The following is a 15,429-nucleotide window of genomic DNA, read 5'->3' as shown; positions in this document are numbered from 1 at the left end:
CAGCTGTTGAGAAGCTAAGCTTAGGGCTCGTCACTAATTATCCAGCAGAAAATGAGGTTCCCCTGTAATATAAGCGATGCTACAAGCAGCTGATTATTAAATTATGTGCTGCCATGTAGTAATTATCTGTATTAATTAGCCTTATATTGTGACATTTCTATTCTATGTGTACTGTATTTTGTGAGTGGGTCCCTTAGCTCAGTAAGTGACAGCAGCACAGAGCATGTGCAGTGAATCAGCAGAAAAGAACATGGGGAGCTACTGGGGCATCTTTGGAGACACAGATCTTTATTGCTAAAGGGCTGTGGTTGCCTTGGGCTGGTACAGAAGCACAAAACATTGTACAAAATTTCTAGCTAATTGTTTAGTTAAGCTTTAGTTCTCCTTTAACAAAATGCTAGGCATGTGGAACCCTGGTTTCACCTCCACCGATCATACAAAACTGTTTCTTGTCTCCTTAGTGAGACTGAAAATACTTTGTTGACTGATTATTTTTCTTTATACCAAAAAGTTTTGCTTATTTATTAATTTATTTATTAAGAAGTATTTTCAGAGCACCAACTTATTGTGCAGCGCTGTATTTATGCCCATTTATATATTTGTTTAGACTGTCCATAACTTGCAATAATTTTATTTGACCAGTATGGGTTCAGATTGATTGAATAGTTTAAAAAAAAAAGCTTCTGGTTACTCTGCTTCTGCTTATCTTTCTTGTTCTTTCCACTCTCTTTGTTAAATCAGCTATAAGCTGATTCCAAGCACCAAGCAGCAGTGTAGTTAATGGCAATGGACAATTTAGATAAAGGGAAAGTTATTCAGCTGGTTATCTGAGAGTATAACAGGTATGGGACCTGTTATCCAGAATTCTCAGGACCTGGGGTTCTCCAGATAAGGATCTTTCTGTAATCTGGATCTCCATCGCTTCAGTCTACTAGATAACCGTTTAAACATTACTCAACAAACTCAATAGGCTGGTTTTGCTTCCAATAAGGATTAATTATATCTTAGTTGGGATCAAGTACAAGCTACTGTTTTATTATTACAGAGAAAAAGGAAATCATTTGTAGAAATTTGGATTATTTGGATAAAATGGAGTCTATGGGAGACAGCCTTTCCGTAGTTCGGAGCTTTCTGGATAACGGGTTTCCGGATAACGGATCACTAGAGTATTAGGTTCTTGGGGTCATTTACTTAGACCCCAGACAGAAGTGCAAGTGGAAAGTGGAAGTCCCTTGACAAAGGCTGTTTGCCGAAACGTTAGGGCTGTTCTCATTTTGGCAGGTGTATCCGCTTTCTGTATCTTCTTGTTTGCCATCTTTGTACCAAAGGGTGGTATGTATACTACTATTATGTGGAGTGTTTTATCTTTGTAAACATTATGTTACTGTCAAATTGTTCTTCTAATTAGTAAAACATTTTCTATTATACCACCTGAGTCAAATGATTTTTTGTGAGTGTAGCAGACCTGATTTTCTGATATGCTCCAGTCTTGATATACCATCAACTGAGCCCCCCATTCACTGTTCTGGTTCCCCCTAGTTGGACCAACCCAATAGGTCAGGGACCACTACTCTAGATGACAACTACGTAACTATGTGTTTTATATAGAAAAAAATTCAAATGTATGGATTTTTTTCATCAAAAGAATAGCCGGAACACATTTTTAGCATAAATTCCATTTTATTTTTCTCATGTTGTATGCCAGACTAACTGGTTTATCTAGTAAGTTTGGTTCTTCATATGCAGGAGTGCATGATGCACCATCTGCATGTAAAATCAAGGTCTGGGTCGCTAGGCAGTTGTGCAGTTTGGTATAAGTACCATATTTCCCCAACTCTGTGGGCATAGATCTTGGTCAGTCTATTAAAAAATTATAATTCTGGATTTATGCACAATTACATTTCTCCCATGGGCAGACCATACTGCTTAGATACGTATCTATCTGTGTAGCACTAGGAAATGATTATAATTGTACATAGTAGTTATGATAAAGGACAATATCAGATGCCACCATTAAACCTAATGAACACTGAGTGATAATTGGTAGGGGAATTCCAGTATACATAATGGCCCGGAGATAATTCATTAAAATCAATTCTTTCTTTGTCCATTATTCTGGATTAGTGGGCAATTTCTCATATCACTGGAAAGCTGGCAAGAGTTGCGATTCCGCATGCATTCTTCTTATCCCTTGCTAGGAGAACATAACCCTTCTTTCCCCACCAATCGCCCCAGCTTAAAAAAAAAGAACAAACATGTTTATAAAAAAATGAGTGTACAGGCCTCATCAACTGTTTCAGGGACAGTAGCATTTCTAAGACATAGGAAACTACTTTTAGTTGTATTGTCTACCAGAAGAACTCCTGGTGGGCACATGCTTTAGAAGGCCCCATGCAAGAAGAATTCCCTTCAGAATTCCATTTTCCAAATATAATCCTTTATAAAAATATATAATGTTTGATATTATCTATATCTAGATTGGCAGGCATGGCCTGTCAATCTGTAGATTCTTGTAAATTCCAAGGGGCTGCTATGAGATGTCATAGATAGTTACTATTTGTAGTGGCTACAAGAAGTGTAGTAAGAAAAGTGTTACATAAATAAAATGTGAGGCTAATTAAACCCTCCAGAGCTTGTGCCTCACAATAAAGTTAGGGCTCTTGAGACGCAACATGCTGCATTTTTCCTGCGTTGGGCGCCTACACGCGCATGTGTGAGTACAGCCCCATTGGAAAAAATTTAATGCGTCTATCCCTGTGCTCCCCTGCGGCTGAACGCAGAAAAACGGAACGCAGGGGAGCGCAGGTAAAAACGCTAGTCTGTAAGAGCCCTTATACTTATAAGTTCCCCTCAATGTAATGGAGCAGCACTTACCTGTTCTTAATGATCCAGTGTTTGATTCCCTTCTCGTTTCCATACCCAACCACTAGCACTGCATGATTTACTGCATCTGAGTTGCAGCTGCTATCAAAATACACACCTGTGGGGACAGATTTAGTAATCCTGGTTAGTCATTAATTATCATAGATTTAAACCCAAACTATGGCAGATTCATGCTAATTAATCAATAATTTAAATGCAGTATCCCCCAAAAATTCTATGAATATTTCCAGTACAGGTATGGAAGCCATTATCTGGAAACTCATTATCCAGAAAGCTCTGAATGACAGAAAGGCCTTCTCCAATAGACTCCATTATAATTAAATAATCCAATATATTTTAAATGATTTCCTTTTTCTCTGTAATAATAAAACAGTACTTTGTACTTGATCCCAATTAAGATATAATTAGTCCTTATTGGAGGCAAACTCTGCACATTGGGTTTATTTAATGTTTATATGATTTTCTAGCAGACAAGGTATGAAGATCTAAATTACAGAAAGATTCATTATTCGGAAACCCCCAGGTCCCGAGCATTCTGGATAACAGATCCCATGCCTGTATTAAACATTTTCAATTAAAGTTATTAGTAAATGTAATTGCTGTTGAAAGCTGATATTTTCTGCACTGCTAGTTCTGACTCCTGAAACCATGTAGCCGAAGCCAGCTGGATAGTAGACAAGAAGGAGAACTGACCTCTACTACATTGTTTTAAGAGTCAGGAGCAATTTATAGAACAGAGGGTATCTAGATTTAGGCTTAATTTAGGTTAATATGGATTCGTTTTCAGTTGTAATTATGACCACAGCCCTGGGGTTATTATACTACATGGTGAATTGTCATTGACAGTAATAATAATAGTCATTTATTTTATACACCAGGACTATCAAGTGCAAAACTATGACATTTTCACTTTTATGGTTTTGTATACTGGATGCTCTACTGTAAGCAGGGCATTTCTGTTTGAGAGAGTGGATATTTCACTGTGGTGGCAGTGCTTGATTATGGTCTATTTTGGAGGAAGAAGTACAGTATAGTCACCTTTATTATAGAAATGGAAAGACGGTAAGCTGGCATCAATGCTGACCACCACAGGTCCAACATGGGCGACCGCTCGTTTCAGTGCCTTATCGCTACCTATTTGGATCTCTTTGTAGCCTTTGCAAGTGGCAGCTTTCTCTGTTGGATTGTAATGGCAGCCTTCATCCTGTCAATGGATATTACTGTATGAATGTCTGAAGGGATAAGTGCAGATACTGACATTCTTAAAGGTGAAGGATCTGTCCGTTTGTATGCCACACACTTTGCATCTTACACACATATGCCTGTTCTTGGTGCAGAGCGATGTGAGAGTGATCTGAATCTTTATGATGGTGGAGACTTATTAGCACATCCAGAGAAAGGTGTACAGCAGTGATCCCCAACCAGTGGCTTGTGAGCAACATGTTTCTCCCCAACTCCTTGGATGTTGCTCCTATTGGCCTCAAAGCAGATGCTCATTTTTAAATTCCAGGATTATAGGCAGGTTCTGGTTGCATAAAAACAAGATGCACTGCCAAAACAAAAATCTATATGCTGCCAGTCAACATAGGGGCTACCAAATAGCCAATCAAAGCCTTTATTTGGTAGTCCCTGGAACTTTTTATGCTTGTGTTGCTCTACAACTCTTTTTATATTTGAATGTGGCTCACAAGTATAAAATGTTGGAGACCTCTGGTGTAGAGCAAAGAGCACTCTGGAGTACAAGGGAGTTGTGCACTTGACTGTCTTGCACGCAGAGGTGGTCCATCTAGCGCCTTATTAATAGCATGCTATGACCATGGACCACCTACATGTTGCCCCTTACACATCAAGTGCAATTTAAAACCACTTGTGGACCTTTCACTGTAGGCCACAAATCTTTAACGGTGGTAGGAGCAAATAGTTGCTCTGTTCCCATCGTCTTGAGGATGAATTTATTATGTGGTATCAAGTGTGATTCGATACATATTTTTTTTAAATAACAATACAATTGTCTCTTTTAGCTTTGCTAACGATAAATTGCCTACTCTTTCCTGTAGCAGTGTCCAAGAGCTCACCTGTCCGACATAGGGGTATACTGCATCTGAATCTATTCCTCCGTTGTCCCTCACGTAACCAAATGCATTGGTCATGTATCCTCCTTCACATCCATAGTTATCTGTGTCGCAGTCCACCAGATTCTGTGGACTTAGGGAGACCAAGTTTCCTGTTTTCTTCTTCAACTGTCCTTCCAATGCACCCACGGAACTGAACGCCCAGCATGAGCCACAGACTCCCTGCAATAATTAAAAGCCATTTACTGACGCATTAAAATCACTGGGGCTCATTTATAAACACTGGCAAATTTGCACCTGGGCAGTAGCCCAGAGCAACCAGTCAATGATTAGCTTTTTTTCAGCCAGCTGCTGTTTGAACAGTGAAAGCAATCATCTGATTGGTTGTCATGGGTTATTATCCAGATAAAAAAATGCCCATTGTTTATAAATGATACTAAAAGAGAAACCCATTTACTGATTACAACACTATAATAAAGTGTTTATAATACATCAGGCTATGCAGTGCAAGTAAATGACTCTAGTAGCAGCAGTGGTGGCATAACTGCTGGTAGGGAGCTGGAAAAGATCTGCAGCGATAAGCAGATAAAGTCTAGGAACAAAAACAGAGGAGGGTTAGTTGGCTAAAGAAAATTTAAAAAGCTGATTTCTCCTAAACTGTTTAATGTCCTGTCTCATGTGAAAATTTCTGGTGCCTTTTAAGATGGACTTTGGGTGGTGCCTCAACCTGCCAAAGCTTAGCCTCCTGGACCTTTCACCAATGCTTGGACCCCTTTATGAAATATGGGCTCTGGGTAATTAAAAGTTTTGTTAACTAAAGCAACTGGGCACATTAAATTAGAGGGCCTTGGAATTTTGCATTCATGCTCCCCTCTAAGATCCAGTATTTGGCCAGTTTTCTACAAAAGGAGTCATGTACCAAGTGGAATGCAATGTGAAAATGCAAAAAAAGCACCCAATCCACCATTTAAGACACTGCCTTCACTTCAACAGCTCAGATACCTTCAGTTTGCCTCTCTGTATTCAACACGGGATGGGCGTTATGTAGACTTCAGATTTCTTATCTTGTGGGAGGTCCAGAGTGCAGCCAGACCCTGCTAAGGGACATACTCTAGCACTAAAGGTGGCCATACACAGGCAGATATAGCTGCCGATATCGGTCATTTGGACCAATTTGACAGCTTATCTGCCCATGTATGGGGGCTTCCGATGGGTCTTCTCGATCGATATCTGGCGACGATATCGATCGGGAAGGTTTGATTTTTACCCGACCGACCCGTCGGAGCCCCTTGGCGTATCATAATTCGATCGTTCGACCATACGGCTGAATGTTCGAATTACCCCGGATATAGCCATGCCATTAGTGGCATATCGGGGAAAGATCCGCTCGTTTGGCGATGTTGCCAAACGAGCGGATCTTTGAGTCTATGGCCAGCTTAACTCTAACAATTCTGCCTGGGGCTGTCATAAATGACCCCTAAAGTCTAATGAAAATCTATGAGAGCAAATAAGCTTTCACCACCCAGACCCACATAAATAGACCTTTCAGACAATGCTTCCAATGCTCTAGGGACCCCTAGGTGGACAACTCCATAGATAGAACTACTACTACATAAAACTAATGCAAAAATGTCTGTGATGAATCTCAACTATTTATCACCAAAACAATCCATAGTTGCCCCCCACACACCTGAATTATGTTCCCTGCATACAGTATCCCATAACAACATATTATTTACCTGATTTTGTACTGGAGTGACATAACCCTTTTTCCTGTAGTCAATATATTCAGGAACCCAAGCAGTCTGATCTGGAATGTAAGTGTTATTGGGCCGCTGTTTAGGTGGGACCTTCAACCCCATCATCTTTTTCACAACTTCTTCACTGGTCTGTAAATAAAAGAGCGTAGGCAACAGAGAGGACTATTAAAGGAACTGTTCAGGGAAAAATCAACCAGTGACTTAAAGGAGAACTAAACCCTAAAAATGAATATGGCTAAAAATTGCATCAGTCTAAAGTTTCAGCTTGTCAATAGCAGCAATGATCCAGGACTACAAACTTGTCACAGGGGGTCACCATCTTGGAAAGTGTCTGTGACACTAACATGCTCAGTGGGCTCTGAGCAGCGGTTGAGAAGCTAAGCTTAGGGCTCGTCACTAATTATCCAGCAGAAAATGAGGTTGGTCTGTAATATAAGCTGATGCTACAGGGCTGATTCATTTCTGATGCTAATTGCACTGGTTTCTGTGCTGTAATGTAGTAATTATCTGTATTAATGACTAATCAGCCTTATATTGTGACATTTCTATTCTATGTGTACTGTATATTGTGAGTGGGTCCCTAAGCTCAGTAAGTGACAGCAGCACAGAGCATGTGCAGTGAATCAGCAGAAAAGAAGATGGGGAGCTACTGGGGCATCTTTGGAGACACAGATCTTTACTGCTAAAGAGCTGTGGTTGCCTTGGGCTGGTATAAAAGCATAATGTACAATTATTACATTTCTAGCTACTTCTTTAGTTAACCTTTATTCTCCTTTAAAGGGGCCATATAGGACATGCAGTTAAGGATCAAAAGCAAACTAACTGAACAGTTATGTCCCATGTGCCTCGATAATGAGTTATAAAGTTGCACCAGGTTGTAGAAATAGTTTTATTTATGGATATATATATATATATATATAGTGAATAAAGTACCCCCTTTTGTAAAATATAGGGATATTATAAGTTACCGAGGAGTTTCATGACCATATAAAAACACGAGGCCGAAGGCCGAGTGTTTTTATACAGGTCATGGAACTCCGAGGTAACTTCTAATATCCTCATATTTTACAACTGGGGGTACTTTATTTATTATAATACACAAATTTCAATGAGTCATGTGACAGAAATTACATCAGAACTCACCGTTTATAACTGATGACATCAGAACTCACCGTTTATAAGGATATAATTTACAGGATATTCATGGCTTTTGTGTATTATATGGATATATATCATGGCATGATTTATGTCCTATTTGTACAGGGTCTTGGTAGGAGTTAGATAAATATGATAAACATAGATAAAAATAGCTAGGGAACAGTGCTTTGGCATCTGCAGATTTGGGTCCTAGAATACAAAGCCCCCCATGTGAAACATGCCTGCAAGCAGGGAGAGGTAGGCAGGAGTCCTGTCATGGTTCTGGTTAATTGAGGCCCAGACTTGCAAAAAAGGGAAGTGGCTTCTTGAGAAATGGGTGTTTGGGTGTATTGTGGTCTTGGTCAGGCTAGTGTAAAAGGCCACAACATTTAAGCTACAATTTTACCCAATTTCACTTGAATTCTGAATCAGTGCAAATTCCATTTACCAATTTCAAATTTCGAAGTGTTTTTTGGCTACTTCGACCATCGAATGGGCTACTTCGACCTTCGACTACGACTTCGACTTCGAATCGAAGGATCGACTAAAAATCGTTCGACTATTCGACCATTCGATAGTCGAAGTACTGTCTCTTTAAGAAAAAACTTTGACCCCCTAGTTCGCTACCTAAAAGCTACCAAACCCAATGTTAGCCTATGGGGAAGGTCCCCATAGACTTGGCTAAGTTTTTTTGGTCGAACGATTATTCCTTTGATCGTTCGATCGAAGTATTTGCGCAAAATCCTTCGACTTCGATATTCGAAGTCGAAGGATTTTCATTCCCCAGTCGAATATCGAGGGTTAATTAACCCTCGATATTCGACCCTTGATGCATCGGCCCCTTAGTCTCTTTTTGTAGTCTGGGCCCTTGAAGTATGTAAGGCTGAATGGAGGCTCATAAAACCTATAGGAGATGATAACTTACCATATCTCCCAGATGGTTCATGGCCAGATCATAGCTGTGCATTCCCTGGGAGAACTCTTGTTATGTTGGGATATAAAATTCAGATTTTTCTCCCAGATCTGCCTTCTCCCAATCTCATCCAGCTAGAATAAGGCATAAATATTAAAATATACAATTCAGATTTTTGCAAGCCTGTAAAAGCATTTATAACCCAAATGAATGTTATAATTGTCCCCATTGTGCGTCTCATCTATCCCTAATGGGTGTTTCTGATCTTTAGTCTATAGAGGTTGCCTCCACCATTTCTGTGTATTAGCATTACTGGTACATACAATGGTACATAAAAAGCTGCACATTACAAAGAATACAGAGTAGAATAAATACATCAGGGTCTGCAGAGAATGAACAGTATACATGCGTATTATTATTACCTGCCCATTGTACTGCTTGTGATATGTTTTTTTCCATAGTTCCCACTTAGAATCGAGGTTGTTGTCTTGGCACAAACCAATCTTCACCAAGGAGAGGGTAAAAGACAAGAGACTGAACCACATCATGATGCTAAGAAGAGAAGAAAATATCAGTGTGAAAGGAGACATGCAAAAAAACTAACGAAAAGAAAATGAAACATTCTAACCAAAAACCTAACCAACCTATATCCTAATAAATGGTCCATCAAAGCATTTTTTAATTATTGTAATATACATCAGTAATTATTGTCCCTTTACATCTTTTCCCTTGACCTGCCATAGGGACAGACTTTAGTACTTGGCAATGGGATGATGCCATATCATATACTGTTGAAAAAAGCAAGGCTTTATTAATTTATATTAATTTATATTTAAAATATGGATTGTTTGTAATGTTATGGGGGTATAGCTTCCCTTAAGTTCATCTTTCGTGCATGTTTCCATAGAATACAGATAGATGTGAGGACATTTTTTTTTCTTTAACAAGGATTTTTCTGTTGATCACGAGCAAGGGCTGGTTTAGAACTGATTCTTCTGTCTTGGACATACAGAATGCTTTATCTAGGAAAGAAACATGGCTCCCACCACTCACCTCTTCAAATGCGATGTATTCTTAGGGGCACATTTACTATTGGTCGAATATCGAGGGTTAATTAATATCGAAGTCGAAGGATTACCGCATTTCCTTCGTTCGAACGATCGAAGGAAAAATCGTTCGATCGAACGATTAAATCCTTCAAATCGAACGATTCGAAGGATTTTAATTTTCCAAAAAAAGCTAGGAAAAGCCTATGGGGACCTTCCCCATAGGCTAACATTGGTGTTCGGTAGGTTTTAGGTGGCAAAGTAGGTGGTCGAAGTTTTTTTTAAAGAGACAGTACTTCGACTTTTGAATGGTCGAATCGTCGAACGATTTTTAGTTTGAATCGTTCGATTCGACGTCGTAGTCGAAGGTCGAAGTAGCCAATTCGGTCGTCGAAGTAGCCAAAAAAATACTTCGAAATTCGAAGTATTTTTTATTCTAATCCTTCACTCGAGCTAAGTAAATGTGCCCCTTAGTGTTCATAGCTTACAACCACATTTTCAGGAACTGGAGATATTAATTACATGAAAACTGGCAAAAATGAAATATTTATAGAATATTTTAAGAAATATATCTCTATATTAAAATATTCTATGCCATGTTTATCAATAATTCTGAATACATACACAAGATAAATATTTAGCAATGATAAAGGATATTAAGGAGCAATATACAATCTTACCTTTTACAAGTGCTTGGAGTGATTGTGTTCTCAGACAGTACTCGTTCCTGATGATCTGCCCCTGCCCTCGGCTTACAATTTTATTCAGCTCTGTAGGAGGAAGCCACCTTGGAAAGTCTGATGCGCCACATCTTGTTCTTGCTGAATCACATACAGTATCCCCAAAATTATGCCTTGCCATTGCTTAGGTTGAACTGAGGTTCAATATTGAGCATTGTAAAGGTTAGTCTATTGGAGTATTAATTAGAAATTATCCACCAATCCCAGTATCCAGTGAAACTACTGATTTCAGATAATCACCTTGTAGTACAACAGGCCAAACATCAGACCTGTCTCAGCAGTATATCAAGAGGTTATCCAACTGATCTAATGGCCTTAAGCTGGCCATACACTATAAGATCCGCACAACTACGGATATGGCTACCAAAAGGTGGGTAATATCTCGGTAATCTGATCATTCGGCCCTACAGCCAAAGAATCAGATTACAATGACAGGCATACCAGCCGACCGGGTGAGTACTGCATCAACTAGTTGATGAGGTCCTCAATCGGGAGGGAAAATCAAACCTGCCCACTCGCAAATCTGGCCAGATATCGGTCAGGGAGGCCTGTCTGAGGGCCCCATACATGGGCAGATAAATCTACCTGTGTATGGCCACCTTTAGAATCAAAATCATCTCAGCAGGATGTGATCAGATTACCAATGGACCTAGTGGCCTCAAAATGAGGCTCAGCAGGATAACAGGGGATCAGTAGGGCCTAATGCACGAAATGTCTTTTATGACCAAATAAATGTTTTTCTATTTTTACTATTTTGGCATATATACTTTCTCACACCAATCTCACAATCGAGCTTTGTAGTATATTCCTGTGCACCTGGACTGGGATGATCTGTGAGTTCTTCTCTTCATTTATTGAACTTCTGTCACTATATTACTTTATACTTTGGCAGTGCTTCTGTAAATTTTTATAATAGGGGATCACCCAAGAACCTTAAGCTGGCCATACATAGGGAGATGCGCTCGTTTGGTGATGACGTCAAACAAGCAGATCCCTCACCGAAATGCCTACCTTGAGGTGGGCGATATCAGGCCCTAGGGATCAAAAAAACGCATCAACAAACCGAAGCAGTCCTTGAACCAAAGGGATTTTTGAACCCACCCATTCGATTGGGGAAGCCCATCGGAGGGCCCCATACAATGCCCGATAAACTGCCAACTTAATCAATGAACAGATGCAGTCCTCGAACCAAAGGGATTTTTTAAACCCGCCCAATCAATTGGGGAAGCCCATTGGAGGGCCCCATGCAATGCCCAATAAACTGCCAGCTTATATCAGCCTGTGTATGGGGACCTTTAGACTTTAGGGGCTGTCTAAACCGCCAGTTTACATAAAAGCACCACCTCTAACCACCCTAAGACACAGCAGTAACTTTACAGCTCTGGTCTAGTCTCTCAGCAGGTCTCAGCCTTCCAAGTAAGTGTTGTTCAACAGCAACATCATCCCCTCTTTTCACCTTTAAATTAACTTTTATAATGACGCAGAGAGTGCTATTCTGAGACAAATTGCAATTGGTTTTCATGTTTTATTATTTGTGGTTTTTTAACTATTTCGTTTTTTGTTTGGCAGCTCTCCAATTTGGAATATTGGCAACTATCAGGTTGCTAGGGTTCAATTTAACCTAGCAATCAGGCAGTGGTTTGTATGAGATGCAGGAATATAAGTTCAGGAAAGTCTTAATAGAAAGATTTGTAACAAAAAAATAACAATAGCAATGAAATTGTAGCCTCACAGAGGAATAGATTTTGGTTGCTGTCAGTGACCCCCCATTTGAAAGCTGGAAAAAGTCAGAAGAGGAAAGCAAATTATTTAAAAACTGTAAAGAATAAAGACCAACTGAAAAATTAATAATAATAATAATGCTAAGAATAAGCTATTCTGTAACATACTAAAAATTACCTAAAGGTGAACCACGTTTGTAATTTCATCCAACAACAGACTCATCTCTGAATTGTGCAGTTTTGCCATCGTGACAGTCAAGATACTTAGGACAAGATCTATTAAATATTTAACTGGAGAACCCAGATTGCTAAATTCACACCTTACTAACAGAATCACCGTCCTTCAAGTCAAAGCTGGATAAATTATTCTTTATCTGAATGGCTCATTAGCATGTTACTGCGCTGCTGCTTGGCAGGACTGCAGTTGATTTAGCAATAAAATAAACAAATACAATAAATATAATAAATAAATATAAAAAAATAAGTACAAAATCAGAAAATAACAGGAAAAAATGGAACAGTAATAAAATAAAATGGAGTCATTACATCCCTTTAACATTTTAGAGATAGTTTTGCAATCACTGGAAATGACACATAAAGAGTTAAATCCGTAGCGTGTGCATTCACACAGTGTGATCTGAGAGAGATGGAGCTTTTAGCAGCTTCTTGTCCAGCATCTGTTTTCCATTCTCCAAAACTCACATGATTCCTGATCATTTCCCTGAGTCAGGCTGGAGCCTCGTGTGGTAATGGGATTTTTTTCCTCAAAATTCCTGCATACTCTTTAAAAACATGTTCAGAATTAATAAGGGTTTCACAGAAATTGTTGCTTCTTTGGGGAAGCCTGATCTTTAAAATGATTTCAGTCTGTCAGTAATAGTGTAAATCGTGACATTTGGAGGTGTTTGACCCCAATAGTGTCAGCAAGATACTATCTCAAAGGTCTCCCCTTTTTTAACAAATCACAGAAGGCAAAATTTAAACCAGGGCCCATAGGTTTGGTGAGCCCATGACTAAGTGCCGTACAAAATGCACAAAATGCGTAGGGCCATTAGGAGAAGTTCATATTTTAAAGGGGTTGTTCACCTTTAAATTAACTTTTGGTATGATGTAAAAAGTGAAATTCTGAGACACTTTGCAATTGGGTTTCATTTTTTATTATTTGCATTTTTTTTACTTATTTAGCTTTTTATTCGGCAGCACTCCAGTTTACAATTTCGGTTTATTCCAACCCCCGAGCTGATGGGCTGTTGCACCTGGATCACCTTTTCTACTTGGTAAGTGTATCAACACTAGTTATTTGTGTCCAACAATAAAAACAAAGGTCAGCGCCTGTGGCAACAGAAATTAGAAACTAAAATGGTATAGTACGTTTTATCTTTGTTGGCACCACCCAGAGTTCAAGCAGATTATTACAGACTTGCCCACGTTTAACCTTTGGAGATCCCACAGAAATTTGCATTCAGAGTTCTACAGTTGTGCTGAAATAAACGATTTTTGTGTTTGGTCTCAAAACACCTCCACCAAATGGCTAAAGTGCCTACTTACAGACCAAGGACATTGGTATAGCGTTTAGTATGGGTCCTCTCACTGGTTTCCCCTTCTGGTGCGCAGCGGCCTTATGACTCCCAGATGGAAACAAAAATCCAGGGATAGTGTAATACTATTTCAATAAAATAACATTTATTTAAAAATACACTCACATTTTACTTTGAATACAAGTCGCATATAGTCCCGAACTTGGCAAAAGTATTGTTTTGAAGAGGTGTTTCTGCCGGCTCAGTTGTATCACCTCTTGGTAATGCCCTCAGTCCTGTACGACGTCCCTTTCTCCTGACGCGTTTCGATAGTTTCCCAGCTTCCTCAGAGGATGCTTTTTGGACAGTGGAGAGACTGTAAGAAGATCGGCAGGAAATAAGTACCTAACAAACTAACATCCCTATCTTTTTGTATCGACTAGTTATTTGTGGCGCCTTTTGATCATAACCATTTACAATGCAGGCTACAGTGAGCAAAGTGCAAAAAAAAACTTCCTTTTCTGCATGTTGCACATTGTATTTTGTGAATTTCCACAGCCTTCTTTGCTCCAAAACCTGTGACTGCCCCCTTAAACAGAGCACTGCCTTTGTTTGTGAAGGCTCTATACAAGGGAGAGGCACATAAGCTTCCCACCCCTACACTTTGCATCATTCATGCTTGGTAATAGAGCAGGTCCAGACTGAGAATTAAAATAGGCCCTGGCATTTCAGGTACACAGAGGCCCAAACAGCCCCCACCAGCCCACTAAATACTGACTTTCTATGGGACCTTATAGCAGCCCCTCTGGCATTTGCCAGAACCCGCAGATTGCCAGTCCGGGCCTGTAATAGAGCAATAAGGGGTTCTGTCTTAAATTATGAATGAAAGGTCTAAGGCAGATTTGCCCAGCTACCCCCTGTATTGGTTTTGCTGCTTATGGCAGACAAACCTTTAGGCAGGGTTGAATTGGCGTATCATAGTACTGGTACCACTGGGCCCAACTCCTAGTGGACCAGGCCAATGACGATTCCCATCAGCACTTTCATACATCTGCCACTTATATATACAGTATGAAAAATATCACCTAGTCTGAGGGTGAGACTGTGATTCTCTGATGGGTCTTGGAGGTCCGTTGTGACACTGCACTCCTATACACACACATACAAAGATTAGGTAAAGGAGAGCTGACACTCTAGATAGAAGCTGGAGAATGTTGCTGTTATACTTGTGGATTCAAGGAATTTGACATATGAGGAAACTTATGCCATAAAGATGATGTGAAAATTACTATGGGCTAAAGTGAGAGCACAACAATAATAGAGTCAAAAACCATACGTTTCCCTTCCTCCTTCTCCTACTTATTTCTTCTATTTTTTCACACCTAAATCTACTTATGTTCAGTCATAACTGGTACAAAGCACAAACATATGAGTGTTTTGTTTTTAGCTTTACTAACTGTGAAGGAACAAATTAAAGAGTAAAAAGTATTTTCTCTGCAAAAAATAAACTGTAATATCATGTAAAGTAGTGTAGTTATATTCAGCTTGAATTAGCACTTGTATATTCTGTTTTAGACTGTAAGCTCTTTTAGGCAGGTTCCTCTTCACCTCTTGTATCGGTTATTGTTAGCTATGAATGT

At 39.4% G+C, this 15,429-nt stretch overlaps 1 pseudogene; it reads right to left on the bottom strand.

Moving 5' to 3' along the window:
- Positions 1-1,656: 1,656 nt before the first annotated feature.
- On the bottom strand, positions 1,657-9,634 carry LOC108699345 (annotated as a pseudogene).
- Between the last annotated feature and the right edge of the window lie 5,795 nt (positions 9,635-15,429).

Source organism: Xenopus laevis, chromosome 8L, assembly GCF_017654675.1.
Source record: "Xenopus laevis strain J_2021 chromosome 8L, Xenopus_laevis_v10.1, whole genome shotgun sequence".
In the NCBI taxonomy this organism is placed as follows: Eukaryota; Metazoa; Chordata; class Amphibia; order Anura; family Pipidae; genus Xenopus; species Xenopus laevis.
Note: the sequence above shows the minus strand (reverse complement) of the source record. Positions and strands in the feature narration are given on the sequence as shown.